General features: G+C 39.6%; 1 long non-coding RNA gene across 5 annotated transcripts in view; it reads left to right on the top strand.

The window, feature by feature from the left end:
• LOC109028559 (uncharacterized) overlaps positions 1–7364 on the top strand; it is a 70927-nt gene extending 63563 nt beyond the window's left edge. For 4 of the 5 annotated variants that reach the window (XR_008669206.2, XR_002007567.3, XR_010135262.1 and 1 more), the window contains 2 exons: positions 2293–3700; positions 5975–7364. This is a non-coding gene — a long non-coding RNA (uncharacterized lncRNA). The remainder of the gene's footprint in view (positions 1–2292; positions 3701–5974) is intronic. The other variant, XR_008669208.2, reaches the window with a different exon arrangement.
• Positions 7365–11747: the final 4383 nt, after the last annotated feature.

Here is an 11747-nt window from a genome sequence, read left to right as displayed (position 1 = left end):
CAGAAATTTCTACTTTGGAATAATAACGAGGAAGAAGGCATCAGATAAAACATCCTCACACATTCTATCTTTAGTGAAACCAGATGGTGAAGAAAACTTCAGACTTCCAACCGACACATAAATATGGGCTACGGTCAAAAGTAGCAGAAATCAGCAGAACCAACATGAGAAACTCTGACTGGAGATGAATGGGTGAAGCTGGGACCAACTTAAAATGGGGACAGTGTTTGGAGATGGCAGATCACAAAATTAGAATTCAGAGTCCCCTCCTAGGAGAGACCGTCACTCTGAGTGCAAACTTCTGAAAGCAGAAATGTAATCCAGCTGTGTTTAACGCCAGGCGAGGCAGTGGGAGGCGAAGGGAGAATGTACCCAGGAGACCCCTCCCCTGCCTTCTAGTGTCTCAAGGAACCTCTTCCTGCTTCATTTCCTGTTTGCCTGAGAGCACATTCACTTTTTACCTGACTATGGAGGGAGATTCTTCCTTTTGTTTTTTTCTTTGCTACACATTGATACCCTTAAATTTTTTGCATATGTTTTCTAATTATAAAAATTAAAATCTATATATTATAAATTCATCACTATAAACAAAATAAAAGTCTGAAGTTAAACTTGGATCATAATATGCTTTAATCACTCCCCATCCATGTTGTTTTGTGGCTGTGGTTTTCAATTCAATGATAAATCTTGGGTATCTCTCCATGTCAGTACTTATAATCTTGCTATTTTTTTTCAAGGACAACATTTAATAGGCATATTTTAATGTTTAATTAATGTATTTTTGCTGGACATTTAAGTCATTTTCAGATTATCACTATTACAAACAATGTTGAAGTGAATATCACTGTATGTCCGTCTTTGTACAACTGTGTGGGTTTTTCAATACGATGCATTCCAGAAATTAGAATTTCCGGGTCAAAGAAATTGACCAGATGCTTCACACCATGTCTTAAATCCTGGCCCCATTTTTTGTCCAAAATGGTGTTGGGTTGCTATTTAATTCACACTTGGCTACCATTTCCCACTTCCTTACCTAAGTACAGTGTGTATAGGCCAGATTTAGGCTGGAAAATCCCTCCTTCCACTGTCAATTCTGTTACCCCTCTGGGAGCATGGGAAGGTCACTTTTTGTTTGTGGGTTTATATTTTCCTATTACTTTCTCAGGAAATGAATGAATTTTTCTATCAATTGTTCTCTATCATCCCTTATGGTTTGGCTCGAAGCCCTGGTCTCCAATCAAGGGTCATGACAGGAACTTGGCTCCTGCCAATACATTTAGAAATCTGGAATCCTTCCATAAATGCAAACCCCTTACACTCCCATCTTTCCCTATATTCTGCCACCTGGTAGAAAGCAAATCCCTGAATGCTTCTCCAAAACTCTCTTTCAACCCTAGGACCACCCAAGGCCTCCCTCACACTCTTCATTTATCTGCTAATTCATTCTCTCTCCCCTTTTCTAGAAAATAGTCCTCTTTGGCTTAACTGGTTGGAAATTACACTCTCAGTAAGCTAAGAGGGAAGGAATAAGAGGATATACCATACTATGGGCAGGGAGGGTGGTGAAAGGCCAGGGTTCGTTTCAGCTTTAAAGCACTGGAGCTCCAAATGGACACAAATCATCACATAGAAACTCATGATCAGTGCAGTTTAGAATGCTTCTCATCTCCCTTTGGGGGTTATTCTATTTCTATTAATGTAGTCAAGAATGGTGGCTATTTTTCTGGGCCAGATTATTTTGGTACTAACTGGTCTTTCACAGAAGCCATTTTCTCAAGTATGTTCTACATTAGCTACAAGCAATGTTGGTAAAAACCTGTTACCATTCTGTATGTTTCCATTATATATATGTCTCTGTGTATGTGTGCATATGAAAGACTATATATTATTTTTATCAAAATGTATTTAGACCATGTACATTCTTTTAATTATACTATATATAAAAGTAATTTTATATTATATATTTTAAAATATAAACATATGTAAATAATATTACTATAACACATATGTAAGTAATATATATTCTGTGTTCTTCCATAATTACTTTTTTTAACCTAGACTGAAGATTTTACAGTTTTCACAATTCAATTATATTTTATGAGACTTCTTACTTTTCCAAAGCATAAAGAACTATTTGGAGCCTGTCTTTGTAATTTTATATTTTTGGTTAATATTCCAAACTAAGATAACATTGCCAGGTCTTCCAGGTCTGAAGCAAAATAGAGCAGCATTTTAGTTGTGTGGCCCTGGGGAACTTGCTTAACCTCTCTTTCCCTCTGCTTCCTATCACAGATGTTTATTGTAAGGATTAAATCAGCTAAACCAAGAAAAGCCTCAGGGATGGTGCCTGGCAAACTGCACGCTGTTAATACATGTTAGTGGACCGTTCTCCACACCTCCCTGCTACACTAAAGCAGAGAGAATTACCTCCTGAATCATGTTTGCAGAACTTCTGGGCACAGTGACTCAACTCCCAGCTATTCTTGTCATGGATTATTTCTCTTGGAGCCAATCCAGCCATGGAGATCACTGGTCTTGTGACTTATTTTTTCTCTTTCAGTATGAAATCATTAGAACTGAGAAAATGAAAACATTCCTGTTATTACTTCCTGAGAGAAAGAAACTTAGTAACATGCTTTGATAGGAATTGTTCTTCTTTCTCCTGCTGTGTCCCTCTTGCTGGTCCCACCAGGGCTCTTGGTCCTGAGCCTGATTTACACCAGGAGCATAATCTGATCAAAAAGAGGGAAACTAAAGAAAAAAGGCAGGATTGTATGAGGGATTCTCACAATGGCAGTACATAATCCCTTATACCTCGTATTATGTAGCCCCCTGTGTTTCCAAGTTACCTTTGTAATTTAGGTAAGTGAGCATGAAACACTTAAAAAAACACAAATGAAAGCAAGAGAAAGGAAAGAGTGGGGAGGGATTTGTTTATTTTTGAAAACAACGACAACAACATAGAGTAAAAGTTACCAGGTAAGTTCAAATATAGTAGTACTTTGTTTTCTTGGAAGATGAATGAAAGAAGTCACCTTACTGCCTCCAATCCAGTCATATCCCTGAACCCAATCATGACCAGCAGAGGTTGTTCTAAATTGTTTCCTCCAATATAGAGATAATTGCCAATAATTTTTCAGTGGTTGTTCTCTGTATTCTCTGTATTTTTTAGGGAAGCTGAACTCAGAAAACATACTTTGTCCATCTAGCCATCCATTTATCTTTATGGATCCATCTTTATTCATTCATTAATTCACTCAGTCAATATATATTGAATTTCAACCATGTGTCAGACACTGTTCCATGCCTCTAATGTTCTGCGTATAATGCAAGTAAAACTAAAGATAGCTAACATTTATTGATCCCTACCGATGTGCCAGTAACCCTCTTAGGTGTTTTACTTAAAATATGTGTTTAACCTCTGAAACAGCTTTATGATATATATTGTGATTATCTCCTTTTTAAATACGAGAAAGCAGACTCAAAAGGATTACATAACTTGTATAAGATTGCACACTTGTAAGTAAAAATGCAGTAATGCAGAAATGCAGTAACGCTATTTCCTCTCGTATTGCAGCCACTCCACTCCCAGCGAAACTTCCTGCTGCATGCAGCCTTTATTCTTCCAACACTTTCCTCCTCTGTTTCTAAATGACATTTTCACCCCCATTTCCTGGATACTTCCTTGTTTTAATACACAGTAAGTTTATGTGACTGGTTTTGGCATTCATCTAATAAAAACAGCCATTAGGTATATATTCAATAAACATTTAGTGAAGCCAACTGATGAGCTCTGGGATGAGTACTAGGGATTCAGCAGTGAATGAGACGGAGGGTCGAGACAGGGCTCTGGGGGCTAGGCTGCCTTCGTTCGACCCCAGACCTGCCACTCGCTAGCTCCTCTAGCCATTATTTAGTATTTCTGTTGCAGTTTCCTCATCTATCAAATGGGAATAATAATGGTAATTATTAATTAATTGATAATCTAATTTTCAATTAAAAATCTAATGGAGTTGTCAGGATTAAATGACTTTATACATGCAAACCACTTAGAATAACACTTTGCAGCCACTAAATATTAAACAACTGGCATATGTTATTATTATTAGATGGATCCTACCCTCAAATGCCTTACAGTTTGGTAGACAGAAAAATAAGTCTCTTCCAACGATACTGTTAAACTAATCAGAAACTTGGTTAAGGTCATTTGATCATCTAAGGCTCTACAACAGTACAGTTTTACAGCTCTTATTTTAAAATGTTCCTCTCTAATCCATAAAGATATCTCAAGATAGGGCAATGCCATTACTTGGCGTATTATAGTTAACCAATACTGTATGTGGAACATAATGTGGTGTGATGCTTTTGAATTTGTGTCTATCTGCTGTTAAAGAGCCTGGCTGCTAATTGAGTTTCTGGAAAAAGTTGAGAAATGTCTTAGCTCAGGCTGGTATAACAAAATAACAGAGGCTGTAACTACAATCACACTTGCAAGTAGAAGATCTTTGCTTCAAACCTAGCAGTCTGGCTCTAGAAATCAGGACTTGGATGAGAGTGAAGTGAGTGAGGGCCTAGGGCATAAAATTTAAGGAGATACTTACTCTGCAGGTAATGCAAGTGCTGACCACACATTTGCAAGACATGAGAGTGAGTGTCTTCTTAATGTGCATTAAGTGCCTTGCTTACCTTACCTGTCTAGTCCCAGCCCTATCCAGAGCCTAGCTTTTACAACTCTACCTTTTAAAGCTTAACATCCTCTACAAAATTATACTATGGAGTAGAAAGGTCATACTGTGAACTGAGCTGGCATTATTCTCACACAAGCTATGTACTTGAGCATCAAAGATAGTATTAAAATAGATGCAATCATAACATAATCTCCATACACTGCACTTAGAAAGTTATTTATGAAGCATCTGGTATATCTGGACATACAATCATCAAGTCACCTGATAGCCCTAGAGCTGGAATGAAATTTAAGAGGATCATTTGGTAAAAGGCATATACTTTAAAAAAACTGAGGCTTAAAAAAGTAAAATAATTTTCACAAAACGACAGAGCCAGAATTGGCAGAAATGAAAGTAGATCACTGGTTTTCTAATCCCAGTTTCACTCGATATCTCTGATTGTGTATTAGTCAGGATCCAGCAACAGAAGCAGAGCCACTGGAAGGGATATACACGTTTCTTTTGGGTATTTGATCTTACGCAATTGTGGGAGCTGGCCAAGCAGGTTCTGTAAGGCTCTTGATTTCATGTCTGGTACTGAAGCTTCAAGTACATGAGGCAGGTGGCAAAAATGGGAAGATGGATGAATGTCCAGTGGGCAGGACAAGGACAGGCTGGAACCACAACCACGAGCTGCAGTTCCACAAATACGGACTAGAACCCAAGTCAGCTCTCACTGCCTCTAACCCCTCCTGCAGGAGAAGCAGGAGCCCTTCATCATGGAGCTAACTACACACCTGGCCCAGGATTCAGAGATGCTGAAGGAGGATTCAGGGGAAGTTGGAGTAGTTGCAGGTCTGGTACACCAAGGAGTTAACCCAGGAGATGGGCCATAGTATTCTGTGGTTCACAAACACACCTGCTTGAACGTTCCAAGCATAAAAAGGCTAAATAGTTGCTTCTTTTCCACCCTCTAAATCACATGGAAAAATGTCTACTGACTCATCCTGACTGGAAACACAAGGAAATTCTGGGAAACACAGTTCAGCCTAGCTGAGTTGAGACATGATTTATTATAAAGCCCCGACAGTTTCAACTCTACTTCTTTGCCTAGCTCAGACACTGTCATGTGAGCCTTTTGGCAGTGTCTCTTAAGATAGAATGCCTTTTCATTTTAAGAAAACATTAAAGAATAAAATGCATTCTTGACTTCTGCAATGATGGCAGAAGTCATAGCACCAGAAGCCTCTTCTAATAATGCAGCAGCATCAACAAATTAATTCATTCTGCATCTTTGTGTGTTCTAGGAGGAAGAAAACTCCAATAAAGTCTGTCTCAACAGAGGTCACCTCCCACCCATCAGACACGGAAATTCCTGTTCCTGCTGGGAGTTCTGGTGGCCATCCTTATCCCTAGTCTCTTGTCATTGTTCAAGGATTAGGGAAAATACCTCTCAACCTGCTAGATTTAAGCAGCAATAAACGGGATTGTTTATAGGGTCAGTGGGCCCAGGATACTAAGGGACAGACATCAGTCAAAAGCATTTTCCAAAAAAATCCTTTATATTTTAATCAAATCACTATAAAGACATGATGTGTCCTAGTTTCTCAGATGTTCAACCCAACAGTCTCTTTCTTTAACTTCTGGGCTGCCTTTCAGAACTGATCAGAGTAGAGATTTGAAGATCCCCTGTTGGAGTATCCAACACAAAAGACTGTCTGGACTCAGGCACCGTACACATACCCTGTCACTGCTCCTCTCCATTGAGGTAATCTGTTTTTTCTCTAATCATCTCCAAATGATTGATAATGTTGATACCCACATATAAGTTTTTCTTTATCATTTGGACATTAAAAGGTGAGTTTCCTGTGTTCTCTAAAAGAGACAATAGAAAGCAATCCTTTGCTCTACTTTAGACCTTTATTATTACTTAATTAAATTATATCTCACAGGAAATGTTAAATCATTTCAAATAACCAAAAAATCCCCCAGTGAGCTTCTGCGCTTTTGTCCAAGGGTCACTGGCACACAAACTCCAGTAGTTCCTACAGTTTTATGTGTCTCATGGATCCCAGGAATGTGACTTATGTCTATAATGCTGTTCTATAGTGGGAGTGGCAAACTTTTTCTGTTAAGAGCTAAATAGTAAATATTTTCTTCGGCTTTGTGGGCAGTATGGTCTATGTATCAACTACTCAACTGTGCTGTAAAAGTAGTGCAAAAGCAGTCATAGACAATACAAATTCCAATAAAACTTTATTTACAAAAACAGGTGGCAGACTGGTTTCAGCCCATGAGCTGTAGTGTGTTAACCTTTGCTCTCTGGCCCTGTGAATTCTTCATGTTCACACAGCATCTTGAAGAAATGAGGCCCAATAAAATATCTGGTTTTATTTCAAATCCGCCTTCTTGCTGTAAATGACCTACAGCTCAGGAATATCTCAATGAATACCCACACATGCTATCTGTCTTTACATTGGCTAAATCCTTTGACTAGATTATGAGTACTGTCCTGTCAGTTGTGACTCTTCTTTCCCTAGCAGGCTCCTCACAGCTCCCCAGTTCACAATATTTTTCTCAGCACAACACTTTCCAGGGTGTCAAAATGTTCTTAACCATCAGCTCTGTTTTCTCAGAGCCTTTGTTGATGCTTTAAAGAAGCCTAGGTAAATTGGGTTCCAGTGCTCCTGGTCTCCTGAGCTCCTGCTACATTGACACTGTGTTTATGCCGCTTGTGTTGATCCAGATGTGATATTAACTTCCCAGTACCCCCAAAACAGTCACACATAGTGCCACAAATGCTTCCTCTGTCTCATCCAGCAACCCCTACCTCTGACTCCATTTCCATTTTTCCAGAGGACACTCAGCTCCTCCTCTCATCTTCCTCCTATAATGAGAGACAGTATGTTCTACTCTGACTCTAGAAAATGTATCAAGTTAATTTCTTTGATAAAAAACAAAAGAGAAAAATAGAAAGGAATTCCTTATGCTTCCCTCCCCTCCACCAAAAGAGGAATTCTGATGTTAACTGTTTAGTCTTCATTTCTATGACAGGGAACAAGGTTGTAGCTAGTGTTTATAACTTCTTTCTTTTACCTATCTTCAGAGTGACCAGACAACCTACAGAATGGGAGAAACTTTTTGCAATCTATGCAGCTGACAAAGGTCTAATATCCAGCATCTGTAAGGAACAAATTTATAAGAAAAAAACAACTCCATTAAAAAGTGGGCAAAGGACATGAACAAACACTTCTCAAAAGAAGACATACATGCAGACAACAATCAAGTGCAAAAAGCTCAACATTACTGTTCATTAGAGAAATGCAAATTAGAACCACAATGAAATATCATCTCATGCCAGTCATAATGGCTGTTAATAAAACGTCCAAAAATAATAGATGCTGGTGAGGTTGTAGAGAGAAAGGAACACTTTTACACTGTTGGTGGGAGTGTAAATTAGTTCAGCCATTGTGGAAGACAGTGTGGTGATTCCCCAAAGACCTAGAGGCAGAAATACCATTCAACCCAACAATCCCATTACCGGGTATGTACCCAGAGGAGTATAAATCATTCTATTATAAAGACACATGCACGTATATGTTCATTGCAGCACTATTCACAATAGAAAAGACATGGAATCAACCTAAATGCCCCTATGATAGATTAGATAAAGAAAATGTTGTACACATACACTATGGAATACTACGCAGCAATAAAAAGGAATGTGATCATGTCTTTCGCAGGGACAAGGATGGAGCTGGAGGCCATTATCCTTAGCAAACTAACGCAGGAACAGAAAACCAAATACCGCATGTTCTCACTTGTAAGAGGGAGCTAAATGATGAGAACACATGGACACATAGAGGGGAACACTGCACATTGGAGCTTACTGGAGGGCAGGGGGTGGGAGGAGGGAGAGGATCAGGAAAAATAACTAATGGGTACTAGGCTTAATACCTAGATGGTGAAAGAATCTGTACAATCAACCCCCATAACACACATTTACCTATGTAACAAACCTGAACATTGTGCACATGTGCCCCTGAACTTAAAACAAAAGTTTTTTTTTAAATTTTTTTTTAAGACAGAGTCTCACTCTGTGTGCCCAGGCTGGAGTGCAGTGGTGCAATCTTGGCTCACTGCAGCCTCAGCCTACCAGGCACAAGTGATCCTCCCACTCCAGCCTCCTGAGTAGCTGAGACTACAGGTGCATGACGATGTATCTGGTTAGTTTTTGTGGGTTTTTTTTTTGTAGAGATGGGGCTTTGATATGTTGTCCAGGCTGGTCTCAAACCCCTGAGGCTCAAATGATCTGCTGGCTTTGGCCTCCCAAACTGTTGGGATTACACGCGTAAGCCACTGAGCCCAGCCTATGACTTCCTTCTTTTACCACCTGTTCCATATGACACTTGCCCTTGGCAAACACCGGTTCTTGTCATGACTCCTTATCTGGTGAGCTGTCCCATACCTTCATTATTAAAGGGTCACTACCATTAGCAGTCCTCACTGCATTGAATTGTTTTCATTTTAATATTGATTTCAGGATATGGAAATACAAAGAGGCACCCCAGAAGACCTCCTGCAAGCCACCATACTCCTTCTTACCCACACTGTGTGGTAGCAACCCCATTTTCCCTTCATAGCCAGGATAAACCACCCATCAGAATAATAATCACATTTTTTAAGCCTGCTGGTTAATTGGCATAAGGAGTACAAAGTGGCTGGGGACAGTTTTACTTTCCAGGTTAATGGAGCTACAAATCAATGTAAATCCATCACTCTGGTCATCTCTCCTTCTAGGAACAATGAACATCCAGGTGAACCGTTCAAAGCTCTTTCCACTGGGGGAATGTCCCATAACCACTGTCCTTCAGAATCATCCCTAAATGTGACAGGAGTACTGCACTGGCCATTTTTGGGTGATGCCAGTGTATTGTGCAGAACCATCTATAAAGTAGACCAAATAGTCTCTTCCTCAGTCAACTGGTCACATGGAACTCCCCATGAGAAGACAGATGAGAGAGAAGGGGCAATGTAGTATGAGTAGGGGTCACAGGAATCTTGCTCATGTGACTTGTGCCTTCAGGACCTACATAAGTCTAATTTCATTTACCACTTCCATGTGATGGAATACTGCTGTGCACACTCAACTTTAAGGTTTGATGGGTCAGATAACATCCAATTCATAGCTCAGGTCTTGGGCCATCGTTAAACATTCAGTCTCTACTAGAGCCCCAAAGTAAGCCAGCCACTGTTCATCAAAAGAATAGTTATCTGCAGGGGATGACATAGCTGTGCTCCAAGATCCTAAGGGTATCTTCTGTGATTTACCTGCTAAAGGTGCCATAGAGCCTCCCTATCTGTCACAGACACTTTGAGCACCATCAGATCTGTTGGGTCGTATAACATGAGTAGCAGAGCAGCTTGCCTTTAGCTTAGAGCTGTTGCATTCTCTCGTTCTGGGCCCTACGCAAAGCTGGCAGCCTTTACGGTTATTCAGGAAGTGGGCTAGAGGAGCAGGCCCAAATGAGGTATATGTTGACCTCCAAAGAGGTCCACTAAGATCAGTGCCTCTTTTTCAGTGGTAGAAGAAAACAGATACAGAAATGTATCCTTCATATTGGAAAGGATATATCAACATGCTCCAGAAAATGGACTTCTGGAAATTGCAATAAGGTGGCAGTCCTCTGAATTTATAAGGGGTTTATTTCCCACCCACTTGTGTCTTGCCAAGGTGTCTAGAATGCTTGCTATTTCCTGCTTACTTGGTCTAAATCAGCAAATACTATCAGTATCACATTGGACCACATGATGTATTGTGAAATGGAGAAGTGACAAATTTTGGCAGGTAAAAATCTTTGCAGTTCTGGAGAATTACATATCCCTAAAATAGGACAATGAAGGTGGATTTCTGGCCCTGACTGGTGGAAGCAAACTGCTTCAGCTGATCTTTACCAACACAAATAGACAATATAACATTTGTCAAATATATTGTGGCATACCACGTGCTAGGGAATGTGTCAACTTTCTCCAAGAAAAAGACATTTAGAATAGTAGCTAATTTGGAGTGACCACCTGGTTAAGTTGATAATAATCCACAGCTATTCACCAAGATCCATCTGCACTTTGCACAGACATAATTGAGCAATCCTTCAAAGAGGAAGAAATTGGAGTAAAGGTCACACAACTTATGTCTGACCAGAATTCAAAGCTGTATGTCTCCAAAGTCTAGGCCCACATACCCACAACTGAAGACCTTAGTGGCTCTGTAAACTCATCAGGTTGCTACCTACAAATCTGTACCTGCAGATTCATTACTAAAAATTAGTCTCACATTTTAGTAAAGAATAAAGTTTAAAAAAACCTCATTCTCCCCCAAATTTTAAATACAGCAAAGTATGGAGGGTCAGTTGTAGGACATTAACCTTTGGTAAGGAAATTAATATTTTTGAAGCTACAATTGCATTGCTGTATTGCCAACGCATCGCTTTAAATTTCCCCAAAAGAGGAACATATAAGCTTCAGAAACTCCAGTCTCTCATGTACAAACTTTCATGTCATCTTAAAGTATTATATGGTTGACTTCAGAGAAAATTAATGATTATGTCATCAAAGTTTTATTTGTCGAATATGTTGAAGCCTTTGCACAATGTTGAAGAGAAGAATAAAATATTAATTAGAGCAAAAAAAAATCCTTAAAGATATACCTACATTAGACCTAAAAGTTTTGTTTCTAGGACATGATCCTAGTGAAATTACCATGGATATTGAGCTTATCCTGGCTTAAAAAATAGAAATAAACTACACTTCTTAAAGTATTATTATTTTTTTGACTCTGTCACCAGGCTGGAGTGCAGTGGTGAGATCTTGGGTCACTGCAACCTCTGCCTCCTGGGTTCAAGTGATTCTCCTGCCTCAGCCTCCCGAGTAGCTGGGACTACAGGCATGCGCCACCACGCCCAGCTAATTTTTTTTGTATTTTTTAGTAGAGACGGGGTTTCACTGTGTTGGCCATGATCCTTTGACCTCAGGTGGTCCACCTGCCTCAGCCTCCCAAAGTGCTGGGATTAGAGGTGTGAG

This window comes from Gorilla gorilla, chromosome 8 (assembly GCF_029281585.2).
Source record: "Gorilla gorilla gorilla isolate KB3781 chromosome 8, NHGRI_mGorGor1-v2.1_pri, whole genome shotgun sequence".
Classification (NCBI taxonomy): domain Eukaryota; kingdom Metazoa; phylum Chordata; class Mammalia; order Primates; family Hominidae; genus Gorilla; species Gorilla gorilla.
Note: the sequence above shows the minus strand (reverse complement) of the source record. Positions and strands in the feature narration are given on the sequence as shown.